The 15,170-nt window shown below is 44.5% G+C and overlaps 2 non-coding genes across 2 annotated transcripts; both read right to left on the bottom strand.

Annotated features, from left to right (window-relative positions):
• Positions 1–1,889: 1,889 nt before the first annotated feature.
• Positions 1,890–1,962, bottom strand: trnav-uac (transfer RNA valine (anticodon UAC)). The gene has a single exon. It is a non-coding gene; the product is annotated as a tRNA-Val (tRNA).
• Positions 1,963–4,230: 2,268 nt separating this feature from the next.
• On the bottom strand, positions 4,231–4,304 carry trnav-uac (transfer RNA valine (anticodon UAC)). Its single transcript has one exon. It is a non-coding gene; the product is annotated as a tRNA-Val (tRNA).
• Between the last annotated feature and the right edge of the window lie 10,866 nt (positions 4,305–15,170).

Below are 15,170 nucleotides of genomic sequence, written 5' to 3'. Positions count from 1 at the left end.
GGTTGTCACGTTCACGTCAGAAGCGACAAATACCCGGTTCGACTGCTGGCGGAAAAGTTACATTCGCCAGCAGTTTATGCTGTGCATTGACCAATCCTGTTAATTTTTAAAAAAGATGCCCCAGATTTCTGCTTTCATAAGCAATTATGATTTTAAACGAGGTTCCTAAAATGCAATCTGCAAAATGAAATATGGTAAACAGTTCATTACTTACAAAGCGTAAAATGCGTTATTGAAGTGTGTTTCGCCTTTCTTTCATTCTGTAAATTATTGTAATCGGTTATTTAATGGTGATTGCAAAAGATTCAACTTCCAATAGTGGCGGCAAAACGAGCGCTCCTTTGTGATTTGAACCGCGGACTTCTCGGAAATTTAAACAACCACCGAAGTGAAAATCGGACCCCGAGAACGCTGGTTCAAACCTAGCCGAGTGAGGATCTAACCATTGATAAAAGAATTTGTGTGTGTGGCTATTCTTCATGATCAGAGCACCTGAGATCGAGACAGTGTCTTTGCCTTTTTGACCTGTTTTCTGAAGCGCCGCCCGGTCCCACTCCTACAGTTAATGAGCTGTTAGGACGTTAATGTATCCAGGCTGCAGGAGGCCGCCCCAGGCGCAGCAGAGGAGTCCCGGCATTAGTTCTGCGTGGAAACAGTATTTGCCCCTTCTCTCTTCCTCTTCTCCATATCCATGTGCTTTTATTTCTCTATTTCTACTCCCGTCTCAGTTTCCTGAATCATAACATGGTGCGGACATTTTTACAGACGCGCTTTTATATTACTTATTGAAAGGACACACAGTTGGAACGATTGAAACTCCAATTTGAATCCTGTCGCTGACCTTGTGTTTTCCTATTAATCTTTATTGTTCTGCTTCCACATTCTCAATGAGAAACTTCTCAGCCTCAATTTTTAAATAAAATATGACCGACCTCTTTAGTCCGCGACACGCGAGGGGAGATTCTCTAAATCAGCGCCAACTTTCCCCAAATCCTCCTTAAAGTCCCGCTATCTGTGTCCTATATGGGAAATATCATTGAGAATTACTTCACTCACTGTAACGCTGCCATTTGAAAGGTATAAGTCGCCTGTCAATGCGTATTTTATTTACACTGAACCAAGCATGCAAATTATTCCAATTTTCATATTTAATAAACTTGAATGGAGAAACGGCATTAAATTGCCTCCACCCACTTTCAAACCGTTGAGTTTTCGTGTGTTAGCGGAATGCGATAACCACTACACACCGGAAACACTCCAGCACTCGGGTGCACTGCATCGACTCCATAGGAATAGGCCATTCAGCCCGTCGAGCCTGTTGCGCCATTCAATTAGATCAGGACTGGGCTGTATCAACACTTCATTTACCCGCTTTTTTTCCGTAACCCTTAATAACCTTATCCACAAAAATCTATCGACAGTAGCAGCCATCTTGAGCCGAAACGCGCTCCTCTCCCGGATCCAGACAGAAAAGTTTTCTTACTGACGGCCACCCTGCTGATTAATGAATTACATTTCTGAACTTCAGGGCATCAGAGATTCCAGGGATTAAAAGGGAACAAAAGATGAAATGAGCCTCACTGTGGGTCAGTTTTCGCTCACTCAAATGTATCTGATTAGTGAAGCGAAATAAAGAAAAATTAAAGAATAAGAGGGAAGCCGCTTAGCCCTATTGACAAGAGAATAATCTCACCATACATCTCTTCCGTTCCCATTTCTAACGATGGTTAATTGACCTGAAAGGTTCACTAAGTATTTTTTTCCACATTACTGACTGACCTCCTGATAATTTCCAGCATTTTCCGTTTCGATTTCAGATTTACAGCAATTTTCTTTTCTCATTTGGAACAAACCCGCTGGCCTTTCATCCACAGCAAGTTTAAACATAATGCTCCCGCCCGGGCTCGAACCGGGGACCTTTCGCGTGTAAAGCGAACGTGATAACCACTACACTACGGGAACCGCTGTGCAAATACAGTCAACACAGGGGAACTGACCAGTGAACACCCTCTGTGCTGATTGGTTCACCTTAAACAGCATCACTCAATATAAAGGATGAGCTCACAAAATCAGCCGCAGTGCAGTCTGGTCAACGAATGCCCTCCTTTGTTTATCAACAGAGGAAGAACAGACATGAACGGGAGTCAAACGCCACAACATTTAATTAGAGGGACAAATACGAGTAACACATACTTCCACATCATTTCACTAAAAAGTTATTTCACTTGATGTAAACGTTGACTGCATTGTATCTGAAAATGAGCACCGTGTGATGTTTTTTTCACTACTGATTCTATTCTCTGCGAGCAGTGACGCAGAGTTTTTCGTGGTGTAGCGGTTGTCACGTTCACGTCAGAAGCGACAAATACCCGGTTCGACTGCTGGCGGAAAAGTTACATTCGCCAGCAGTTTATGCTGTGCATTGACCAATCCTGTTAATTTTTAAAATAGATGCCCCAGATTTCTGCTTTCAGAAGCAATTAAGATTTTAAACGAGGTTCCTAAAATACAATGTGCAAAATGAAATATGGTAAACAGTTCATTACTTACAAAGGGTAAAATGCGTTATTGAAGTGTGTTTCGCCTTTCTTTCATTCTGTAAATTATGGTAATCGGTTATTTAATGGTGATTGCAAAAGATTCAACTTCCAATAGTGGCGGCAAAACGAGCGCTCCTTTGTGATTTGAACCGCGGACTTCTTGGAAATTTAAACAACCACCGAAGTGAAAATCGGACCCCGAGAACGTTGGTTCAAACCTAGCCGAGTGAGGATCTAACCATTGATAAAATAATTTGTGTGTGTGGATATTCTTCATGATCAGAGCATTGAGACGAGAAAGTGTCTTTGCCTTTTCGACCTGTCTTCTGAAGCGCCGCCCGGTCCCACTCCTACAGTTAATGAGCTGTTAGGACGTTAATGTATCCGGGCTGCAGGAGGCCGCCCCAGGCGCAGCAGAGGAGTCCCGGCATTAGTTCTGCGTGGAAACAGTATTTCCCCTTCTCTCTTCCTCTTCTCTATATCCATGTGCTTTTATTTCTCTATTTCTACTCCCGTCCCGGTTTCCTGAATCATAACATGGTGCGGACATTTTTACAGACGCGCTTTTATATTACTTATTGAAAGGACACACAGTTGGAACGATTGAAACTGCAATTTGAATCCTGTCGCTGACCTTGTGTTTTCGTATTAATCTTTATTGTTCTGCTTCCACATTCTCAATGAGAAACTTCTCAGTCTCAATTTTTAAATAAAATATGACCGACCTCTTTAGTCAGCGACACGCGTGGGGAGATTCCCTAAATGAGCGCCAACTTTCCCCAAATCCTCCTTAAAGTCCCGCTATCTGTGTCCTATATGGGAAATATCATTGAGAATTACTTCACTCACTGTAACGCTGCCATTTGAAAGGTATAAGTCGCCTGTCAATGCGCATTTTATTTATACTGAACCAAGCATGCAAATTATTCCAGTTTTCATATTTACTAAACTTGAATGGAGAAAAGGAATTAAATTGCCTCCACCCACTTTCGAACCATTGATTTTTCGTGTGTTAGCGGAATGCGATAACCATTGCACACCACGGAAACACTCCAGCTCTCGGGTGCACTGCATCGACTCCATAAGAACAAGAGGAGGCCATTCAGCCCCTCGAGCCTGTTGCGCCATTCAATTAGATCAGGACTGGGCTGTATCATCACTTCATTTACCCGCTTTGTTTCCGTAACCCTTAATAGCCTTAGCCACAAAAATCTATCGACAGTAGCAGCAATCTTGAGCCTAAATGCGCTCCTCTCCCGGATCCAGACTGAAAAGGTTTCTTACTGACGGCCACCCTGCAGATTAATGAATTACATTTCTGAACTTCAGGGCATCAGAGACTCCAGGGATTAAAAGGGAACAAAAGATGAAATGGGCCTCACTGTGGGTCGGTTTTCGCTCACTCAAATATATCTGATTAGTGAAGTGAAATAAAGCAAAATTAAAGAGTAAGTGAGAAGTCGCTCAGCCCTATTGACAGGAGAATAATCTCTCCATACTTCTCTTCCGTTCCCAGTTCTAAGGATGGTTAATTGACCTGAAAGTTTCACTCTATCTTTATCCACAGATACTGCCTGTCCTCTTGACAATTTCCAGCACTTTCCATTTCTCTTTCAGATTTACAGCAATTTTCTTTTGTCATTCGGAACAAGCCCGACTGGCTGTTCATCCACAGCAAGTTTAAACATAATGTCCCCGCCCGGGCTCGAACCGGGGACTATTTCGCGTGTAAAGCGAACGTGATAACCACTACACTACGGTAACCGCTGCCCACAGGCCTTCCACACAGGGGAACTGACCAGTGAACTCCCTCTGTGCTGATTGGTTCACCTTAAACAGCATCACTCAATATAAAGGATGAGCTCACAAAATCAGCCGCAGTGCAGTCTGGTCAACGAATGCCCTCCTTTCTTTATCAACAGAGGAAGAACAGACATGAACGGGAGTCAGACGCCACAACATTTAATTAGACGCACAAATACGAGAACCACATACTTCCACATCATTTCAGAAAAAAATATTTCACTTGATGTAAACGTTGACTGCATTGTATCTGAAAATGAGCACCGTGTGATATTCTGTTCACTATTGATTCTATTCTCTGCGAGCAGTGGCGCAGAGTTTTTCGTAGTCTAGCGGTTCTCATGTTCACGTCAGAAGAGACTGAAATGGACGGGGTTGTTGCGGTGGGTGAAATGTGGTGACGATCTATGATTATTATAGTGAGGGAGGGACACTGTCGGTATCTGTGCTGAGTGTGAGTCTGTGCAGAATTGTACGGAGAAAATATACGGGTTCTTCGAGATTTTTTACTTTATTGAATTTTAACCAAAAGATCAGTTGTTTCTTTCAATTTTAATGGGGAACGTTTTCAAAATATTTCAGCCCGGTTTCAAACTGGGGAATTTTCGCGTGTTATGCGACGTGATAACCACTACACTACGGAAACTCTGCCATTGTTTGGGCCAAGAACATAACAGAAGAGAACTACGATCTGCAAACGCAGGTCCGGGATTAACTTTTGCATTAATACACTTTATTATCTGAATTTGACAAAGCTCAATAAACTCTGTAAAAAGATGAATAATTCTTCTAATTGATGAATCAACTTTCTGTTTCAGACTGAAGGAAATCCTAACCTGGTCACCGAGTGACAGGCAAAACTTTTATAAGTGTTTGTCTTTTGCTTGTGATGAATTATCACCAGTTCTCATTTTACAGCCGGCATGTGAGGAGTTGGTTAAAAATGTTCAGTGTTTATCACACCGGGAATCTGGTGCAGCCGTTGTTCAGTTTAACAGGAACCGACAATTGTCACCGCTTTTACACAGGGGAAGAAAATGACCCCTGGAGGTTCACCTGGAGCAAGTTCCAAGATAATTCATCCCGCCCTGGAACGGAACGGAGGGCATTTCGCGTGTAAGGCGAGCGTGATAATTGCTGCAGTCCCGAAACCTCTGCTCAGTTTGTCAGCCGCGAGTCAGAAGGATGTGCTCAGGGAGAAGGTGACCCGCTGACTCACCTCTCTCTGCACTGATTGAGATTGTGTCGCTTCTCCGTCAAGCAACATCACTTCTGTCCCACACTGAAGGCTCTCAATCCTTCTCCTCCGCTCGCTTTCTATTCAAGTAATTGGACAATGAATCAGTAATAAGGTTCCCTCGGGCTTTTGCTGGTGGATTTACTGATAAACCGGGGAATTGAGAGGAAACTGGAGCACAGGCAGGGTCCTTGCGACAGACCAGTCCGGCTAGCCCCATCAGGGCAGAGAAAACAACGGAGGATTTTACACACGTGTTGTGTTCTGTAACTTTTTATAAACATTTCAGTGGATTTCACTCTGTGTCCAACACTGTGAGGTCTTCCCTGGTGTGTCAGCTTCCGGTGTTTATAAACACTTCAGATTTCCTGATAATGTTGTTGAATCACATTTTTTGAAAGAGCCATTGACCGAGAGGTGCCGGGGGATTTAGAGCTGGGGATCGCCTGTGAAACCAGCCCAATAATTTGAAACACAAACCGCCCCTGAGATTAAGAGTCTCAGGCTCTCCCGACTGAGCTAGCCGGGCCGGTCTGACCCCGCGCACTGCTTGTGTTACAAACCATGAACCAGTTTCCCCTCAAATCCCAGGTTTACCAGTAAATCGGCCAACAAAAGCCCGAGAGAACCTTATTACTGATACTTTATCCAATCACTTTAATACGTGTTCCCCTTATTTACTTTATTAAAACTCTTCATGATATTGAACACGTCGACAAAATCTCCCCTTATCTTCTCTGCTCTGAGGAGAACAACCTTTTCTTCTCCACAACTCCACGGAACTGAAGTCTCGCATCCGTCCTAAAGCGGAGTGCCCGAATTACACACAATAATCTAAAGGTTTGGTATAACTTCCTTCCTTTTGCCCTCTATGCCTCTGTCTGTAAAGACCAGGATCCCGTTTGCTTTTCTAACACAAGACAAAATGCTGCGGATGCTGGAAGTTTGAAATAAAAACAGAATTTGCTGAAAATACTCAGCAGCTGTGAATGGTAGGCGAGTTGGAAAAAAGCGAATTGGCCTCAAAAATGCTGTATAAGGGTTTCATGGTGCAATGGTGAGCACTCTGGACTTTGAATCCAGCGATCTGAGTCTCGGTGGAACCAGGTTTCTTCTTGTCCCAGCTGGGGACAAATAAAATAAATTTTGATAGCAGCTGTGTGATTGGCTGCTCAGCAGCAGGGAAGTGTAGATGCTGAAGGTGTGGATGAGAAAAGGCCGGGCCAAAATGGAATGGTGGAGTTAAAATTGTCCAGTTCTTCCAATATTGCTGTTGGACGGGGTTTACAAGTAGCCTTGAGAGGGCAGTGATGTATCACCATTGCAGTGCTGGTCCACGCCACATAATCCGTTCCCGAGCCACCGACTTCATCCCAATCCCTGGCCACTGAGACTGAACCAGACAGCTTGCAACCTTGGTATTTGACCCCGAGATGAGCTTCTGCCCAAGACGGTCTACTTCCACCTCCGTAACGTCGCCCGACTCCGCCCCTGCCTCAGCTGATCTGCTGCTGAAACCCTCATCCTTGCCTTTGTCACCTCCAGACTTGACGATTCTAATGTACTCCTGGAAGGCCTCCCATCTTCCTCCCTCCATAAACTTCAGCTCATCCAATCCTCTGCTGCCCGTATCCTAACTCACACCATGTCCCGTTCACCCATCACCCCGGGTCTCACTCACCTACATTGGCTCCCAACCAGGCCACAATTCAGTTTTCAAATTCTCGTCCTTGTTTTCAAATCCCTCCATGGACTCGCCTCCCCGTATCTCTGTAACATTCTCCAGCCCTACACCCTCTGAGATCTCTGCACTCCTCCAATTCTGGGCTCTTACACATCCCCGATTTTAATCCTTCCACCACCTGCCGTGGTGGGATTGTGAGCTCAGGTCTCCAGATCATCATGAAGTCTGCGGCTGAGGAACAGTTTGTGGCGGGACCAGCACTGCAATGGCGATTCATCGCTGCCCCCTCAAGGCAAACCTCTCCAGCAGCAAGCACTGGACAATTTTCTCCCCACCATTACAATTTTCCTCTGGAATACTGGTCGATTAACAAACTCACTGTGCCGCCCTACCTCATAAATAATTGATTGAAGATTCGTTAATGAGCAGCGCAGTCTGAACCAGGATCTGTTAGAACAGTGAATTCAATGTCAAATCAGGCACAGAAAGCGAAAGTGTCAGGAAGGAGCAGAGGGTATGGAGTAAAAGATAAAGTAATAAAAGGGGCAAAAGCAGGAACTAAGTGTCACAAAACATATTTGAAAGTTCTCTATCTGAATGCACGTAGCATTCGTAACAAAATAGACAAGTTAATGGCACAAATAACTACATATGGGTATGATCTTGTGGCCATTACAGAAACATGGCTGCAGGGTGACAATGCCTGGGAATTAAACATACCAGGTTAGTTAACGATCAGGAAGGACAGGCAGGAAGGAAGGGGAGGTGGGGTGGCTATGTTAATAAAGGGAGGAATCACTGTAATACAGAGAAATGATATTGGGTCATAAGATCAGGATAATGAAATAGTTTGGGTGGAGGTAAGGAATAATAAGGGGAAAAAAACACTAGTGGGCGTAGTCTATAGGCCTCCGAACAGTTGCAACTATGTTGGATGGAGTATCAATCAGGAAATAGTTGAGGCTTGTAATAAGGGAACATCAATAATTATGGAGGATTTTAACTATCATATTAATTGGACAAATCAAATTGGCAGGGCTGCCTTGAGGATGAGTTCATTGAGTGTATTAGGCATGGGTTTCTTGAGCAGTATGTAACTGAACCGACCAGGGGGCAAGCAACCTTAGATCTGGTCCTGTGTAACGAGACAGGATTAATTAAAAATGTCCTAGTAAAGGATCCCCTTGGAATGAGTGACCATAACATGGTTGAATTCCATATTCAGTTAGAGGGTGAGGAGGCTGTATCTCAAACAAGCGTGCTAAGCATGAATAAAGGAGACTATGAAGGTATGAGAGCGGGATTGAGTAGAGTGGATTGGGAAAATAGATTAAAGGGTAAGACGATACATGATCAGTGGTGTACATTTAAGGAGTAATTGCACCACTTCCAAAAAATATATATTCCACTGAGAAGAAAAGGGTACAAAAGAAAAGACAGCCATCCGTGGCTAAGTAAAGAAATTAAGGATAGTATTCCACAAAAACAAAGGCATATAAGGTAGCCAAATCTAGTGGGAGGATAGAGGATTGGGAAAACTTTAAAAGACAGCAAAAAATAATAAAAAGATTGATTAAGAAAGGGAAGATAGATTATGAAAGTAAATTAGCAAAAAATATAAAAACAGATAGTAAGAGATTTTATAGTTATATTAAAAGAAAAAGGGTGGCTAAAGTAAATGTTGGTCCCTTAGAGGATGAGACTGGGAAATTAATGATGAGAAATATGGAGATGGCAAAAACACTGAATGAATATTTTGTATCAGTCTTTACAGTAGAAGACACTAAGAATATCCCAACACTGGACAAACAGGGGGCTATAGGGGGGGAGGAGCTAAACACGATCAAAATCACTAAGGAAGTGGTACTCGGTAAAATAATGGGACTCAAGGCGGATAAATCACCTAGACCTGATGGCTTACATCCTAGGGTCTTGAGGGAAGTGGCGGTAGGGATTGTGGATGCATTGGTAATAATTTTCCAAAACTTCCTGGACTCAGCAAAGGTCCGGCAGGCTGGAAAACTGCTAATGTAACACCCTTATTTAAAAAGGGCAGTAGACAGAAGGCTGGAAACTATAGACCGGTTAGCCTAACATCTGTGGTAGGTATAATTTTGGAGTCCATTATTAAGGAGACAGTAAGAGGACATTTGGATAATCATCATTTAATAGGACAAAGTCAGCATGGTTTTAAGAAGGGGAAGTCATGTTTGACAAATTTGCTGGAGTTCTTTGAGGAAGTAACATATAGGGTGGATAAAGGGGAACCAGTGGACGTAGGGTATTTAGACTTCCAAAAGACATTTGACAAGGTACCACACAAAAGATTATTGCTTAAGATAAAAAATCACGGGATTGGGGGTAATATTCTGGCATGGATAGAGGATTGGCTATCGAACAGAAGGCAGGGAGTTGGGTTTAAATGGTTCATTCTCAGAATGGCAAACAGTAACTAGTGGTGTTCAGCAGTGGTCGGTGCTGGGTCCCCAACTCTTTACAATCTATATTAACGATTTGGAGGAGGGGACTGAGTGTAACATATCAAAGTTTGCAGATGATACTAAGATGGGAGGGAAAGTAGTGAGTGAGGAGGACATAATAAACCTGCAAGGGGACATAGACAGGCTAAGTAAGTGGGCAGAGATTTGGCAGATGGAATACAATACTGGAAATTGTGAGGTTATGCACTTTGGCAGGAAAAGTCGTAGAGCAAGTTATTATCTTAATGGCAAGAAACTTGAAAGTACTGAAGTACAAAGGGATCTGGGGGTCCTGGTGCACGAAACTCAAAAGGTTAGTATGCAGGTGCAGCAACTGATTAAGCAGGCCAATGGAATGTTGGCTTTCAATGCTAGGGGGATAGAATATAAAAATAGAGAGGTATTGCTTCAGTTGTACAAGGTATTGGTGAGACCGCACCTGGAATACTGCATACAGTTTTGGTGCCCATACTTAAGAAAAGACATACTTGCTCTCGAGTCAGTACAAAGAAGGTTCACTCGGTTAATCCCGGGGATGAGGGGATGGACATATGAGGAGAGGTTGAGTAGATTGGTACTCTACTCATTGGAGTTCAGAAGAATGAGAGGCGATCTTATTGAAACATATAAGATTGTGAAGGGGTTGGATCGGGTGGCTGCGGGGAGGATGTTGCCGATGATGGGTGAAACAAGAACTAGGGGGCATAGGCTTAGAAAAAGGGGCTGCTCTTTCAAAACTGAGATGAGGAGGAACTACTTCACTCAGAGGGTGGTAGGTCTGTAAGAATTCGCAATAATTTACAGTTCTGAAGATTCATGTTTTTTTGATTAAAGTATCCCTGGGCAATGTGCTTTTTAAATTTCCAGGGGTAAAATGGCTGTCACACCACATGGCCGAATGACAAAAGAGGTTTGGAATGCAGCTTTCTGTGTCTGGAAGTAAGGTTCAATGAAGACAAAGGACATTGCTTTGTTTATAAAGCAATTGAATGCTATTAGCATTTGTTTGTATATCGAGTGGATACACCTAAACTGCAGAAGAGACTCTTTGTATCTTGAATGGGTTTCCAATCACCCAGCACTGGACTATAGAGCAGATGTATCTCCCTTTTGTTTCAGCAAAGGGAGCTCTGAAAATCACATTAACTCAATCTAACCACTTTGAGTTAGCCTATCACAGCTTTGGGGTTAATTTTGCACACAGCCCTTGCAAGGCAGGATGTGAGGGGCTCACCAGGTATAAAAAAAGGGCTGAGCAGCCAGCTCGCACTCTTGACTCTTGACTCTTGACTCTCTTGACTTCCTGGGACGATATGTGAGCTCTCTCTCTCTCTCTCTCTCTTCGCTGGACCACATGTCGGCAGAGTTTCTGAGTCCACACAAGGCAATCTAGCAGGAGTTAAGGGGGGATGGTGATTTAAGGGAATTGCTAAGATTGTTTAAATACATTGTAGCCATTGTATCCCTCGTTTTTGCCGTGTGTACCCCCTTGACATATTGTTTTACAATTTTACTGTGTTCGTGTGGGATAGTTTGATATTGTGATTGTAGTTTCTTTTAGTTAATAAAGCTTGATTTTTTTCTCTCATCCAAACCACGTGTTCTGTTTTAATATCATTAATTATAAGTTCCTCCACTCAGAACTAAAGGAGGGGTAGCGATTAGAAACCACTGTTTTAAATTGGTTTTATTGGAATTGGTCTGATGTGCAGGCAAAGGCTGCAAGGCCAGGAAAATTACTTTAAACCAGTTTAAAAGAAACCCCCCAAATCCTTACAATGGCGAGCCAGGTAGGAGTGGAGGCAGTTTTTGATTTAATAAGTGGTCTGTATCTGGAGAAAGCATCAGCTCTTGTTTCTCTCGTTGTTTTCAGTATGTGTGTAGTCCTGCGGATGTTAGAAGCAGCGTGTAGGCTGACCTATCGGGGTATAGGTGGTTGGGTTAGGAAGGGAGTGAAGAGAGAGCAGGAGGAAAGGTTTAGGGAACCAAAGGCAGCTTATAAGCTGGCCTGCGCCCTAAGGTTTGAGGAAGCAGATCATGGCCCCTGTAGGGCAGAGATAGAAAGCCTTAACATGGCTTTAAATGCCTTTAAGGGGATGATTTGCATGATCAGCCTGAAGGCAGGTCAGCTGGACTTTACTGGCAGCCCAAGTAGAACTATCCCACAGGCAGCACCCAGAATGGTGCTGGATTGGGAATTAGAGATCCGAAGACAGCAGCCCACAGCTCCGAGGTTTGAGGAGCACTGGCAGCGAGGAGGGGTGGACAATGGGGTTGTAGGAGGACACCAGCAGGTCCTGCTAGGCAGGTGGGGACCAGGACCAGTGTACCCCCTCCAACAATGGAGGTACGGTCCGCCCGTGAGGAGTGAGCCTGAGAAGAGGGATCCTCAGCCCACAGCATGTTTGAGTTCACAGGCAAGCACTGTGGCTTGTGTGGGCAGGAAAGAGCAGACAAACCCAGAGAGAGATTTGCACTGGCAGGCTGCCAGGTACATTATACAGTGCGGGCTATTTGGACATAGGGGAGCAGGTTCCCAGCCAGCTGGGGCTGTAACCCAAGCTCAAGGTCCGCCAGCCAAAGTTTCCCCCTTAGAGACTCCCCTCAGAAGGTCTCAGCGGGTGCTCCAGCCTAAGAAAGCATGGTCACCCACTTTACAGTGGAGTAGGGTGGTCTCCCGAGCCAGGGAAAAGCCAGAGAACAGAGGCCCCCACTCAACAGCCATAAGCTGCGAGGGACCAGAGACAGGAGGCAGTCCAGCTTTGCTGCAGTCAGCAGCAATCTGCAACAGTGCCAGAGATTAGACTGGCCGTCCGGAGACGGGCGGCATTTGTATTATAGCTATGTGTGTGTATCTAGCGTGCTTTTAAGGTGTATTTTAAGTCTTGTTGATATAACTAGTTTTAAGTTAAAGTGCAAAGAGTTTAAGTTTACATGTGTGCCAAATGTTTGTATTTTGATCCGAGGTCGAGGGACCCGACCATGTCTCCACCTAAGGCAGCAGGTCAGTGAGACCTGGCTCCATGTCCCTTTCAAGTTTTTGCAGGAGATGGGAAAATGAAGCAGCCATGTTCGCCCAGCCCGAGCTGGACATCGAATGAAGATACGGAATGTTGGGGATCACCTCGCCACTGGACGAATCCAGGAGACCCCGCAGCGATCTTTGGGAAAACCCGGACAGAGTCCGGAGGAACTTGCCTACTCCTCCTACGGGGAGGAGATGGCCCCAGCTGGGTGGGGCACGGCCCCCAACCCAGCACTATCCTGACCGAAGTTCACGTGCGGGAGACCTCGCTGTTGAGGAGTCACGATGGGGAAGCGCGGGCGCCTGGTCATAGGGACGCGTTGCCCGGGGGTGGGTGTTGATGGCCCGGGAATGATTTTATAGAGGAGGGGGAGACCCAAGAGTCGCGTGTGTGCGGTCGGGGGAGGGAGGAACTCACCCGGGGGCCCACGGGCAAGAAGATAAGTTGTGGCTGGGAAGAATGAGTGGGTGACAGGATCAGTGTGGGGCCAGGGAGTGCCGCCACACAGGCACCCATCATTTTCTGCAGCCAGTCGAGGGAAGACGGGAGGGGGAGGGACTGGGAGTCATGAGATCCCATACTCCCTGGTCTCGGTCTGTGGAAGGTAATTTTAAACGTGAGGGGTACCCCGCCTCCACAAAAGGACAAGGGAACGGCTCGGGGCTGTCGGAGCAGGCTGGTCGCTAAATCCATTCTGCCTGTTTTAAAGTTTAAACCAATCAAAGGGGGATGGAAGGTACTTTTACTGCCCGAGTGGGAGGAGCAATACCCACTCGAATTTCGCGACCCATCATCGGCCCATGATGATCGGGGTTCATAAGCATGTTGTTTAATGATTTTTTGTATTTTGTGTTGCAGCCCCAAGTTGAGCAGAGGCGTGAGGTCCTCTCCGTGCTTGGGACCAGTTTGTGACAACTCCAAGTTGAGCAGAGGCGTAGGACCCTCTCCGTGCTTGCGATAATTTTTGAGTACATTGTGTAACTAAGATTGCAACATTTTGTAATAACTTATGATGTAAAAAAAAAGGTGATTGTAAGTTTGGTTTACAATGTATAATTTTACAAGTGTGTAGGGGTATGAGACCCCTTAGTGAAAACTGAAGTATCTGTAAGATGCCTACCGTACCATGGTTTTTTTCTTGAATTTAAGGGGAATAGATGGGACGGGGATCAGTGGCAGATAGCTATTAGGTAAATACAGGGGATGGTTGTTTGTGGGGGGTCAGAAATTATTGCTCATTTCTTCAAGAGGATACTACAAGCAAGCTGGAAGTATCCAAGGGCGGACTGTAAGAATTCGCAATAATTTACAGTTCTGAAGATTCATGTTTTTTGATTAAAGTATCCCTGGGCAATGTGCTTTATAAATTTCCAGGGATAAAATGGCTGTCACACCACATGGCCGAATGACAAAAGAGGTTTGGAATGCAGCTTTCTGTGTCTGGAAGTAAGTTTCAATGAAGACAAAGGACAATGCTTTGTTTATAAAGCAATTGAATGCTATTAGCATTTGTTTGTATATCGAGTGGATACACCCAAACTGCAGAAGAGACTCTTTGTATCTTGAATGGGTTTCCAATCACCCAGTACTGGACTATAGAGCAGATGTATCTCCCTTTTGTTTCAGCAAAGGGAGCTCTGAAAATCACATTAACTCAATCTAACCACTTTGAGTTGGCCTATCACAGCTTTGGGGTTAATTTTGCACACAGCCCTTGCAAGGCAGGATGTGAGGGGCTCAGCAGGTATAGCAAAAGGGCTGAGCAGCCAGCTCGCTCTCTTGACTCTTGACTCTTGACTCTTGACTCTCTTGACTTCCTGGGATGATAGGGGAGCTCTCTCTCTCTCTCTCTCTCTTCGCTGGACCACATGTCGGCAGAGTTTCTGACTCCACACAAGGCAACCTAGCAGGAGTTAAGGGGGGATGGTGAATTGAGGGAATTGCTAAGATTGTTTAAATACATTGTAGCCATTGTATCCCTCGTTTTTGCCGTGTGCACCCCCTTGACATATAGTTTTACAATTTTACTGTGTTCGTGTGGGATAGTTTGATATTGTGATTGTAGTTTCTTTTAGTTAATAAAGCTTGATTTTTTTCTCTCATCCAAACCACGTGTTCCGTTTTAATATCATTAATTATAAGTTCCTCCATTCAGAACTAAAGGAGGGGTAGCGATTAGAAACCGCTGTTTTAAATTGGTTTTATTGGAATTGGTCTGATGTGCAGGCAAAGGCTGCAAGACCAGGAAAATTACTTTAAACCTGTTTAAAAGAAACCCCCGAAATCCTTACAGGTCCATGGAATATGCTGCCCCAAAAAGCTGTATAAGCTACATCATTACATAAATTTAAAACAGAAATAGACAGTTTCCTAGAAGTAAAGGGGATTAAGGGTTACGGG

Source organism: Somniosus microcephalus, unplaced genomic scaffold, assembly GCF_052327205.1.
Source record: "Somniosus microcephalus isolate GS21.2 unplaced genomic scaffold, FLI_Smic_1.0 unresolved_chr4, whole genome shotgun sequence".
Taxonomy (NCBI): Eukaryota; Metazoa; Chordata; class Chondrichthyes; order Squaliformes; family Somniosidae; genus Somniosus; species Somniosus microcephalus.
The sequence above is the reverse complement of the archived record's forward strand: the minus strand, read 5'-3'. Positions and strand labels throughout refer to the sequence as shown.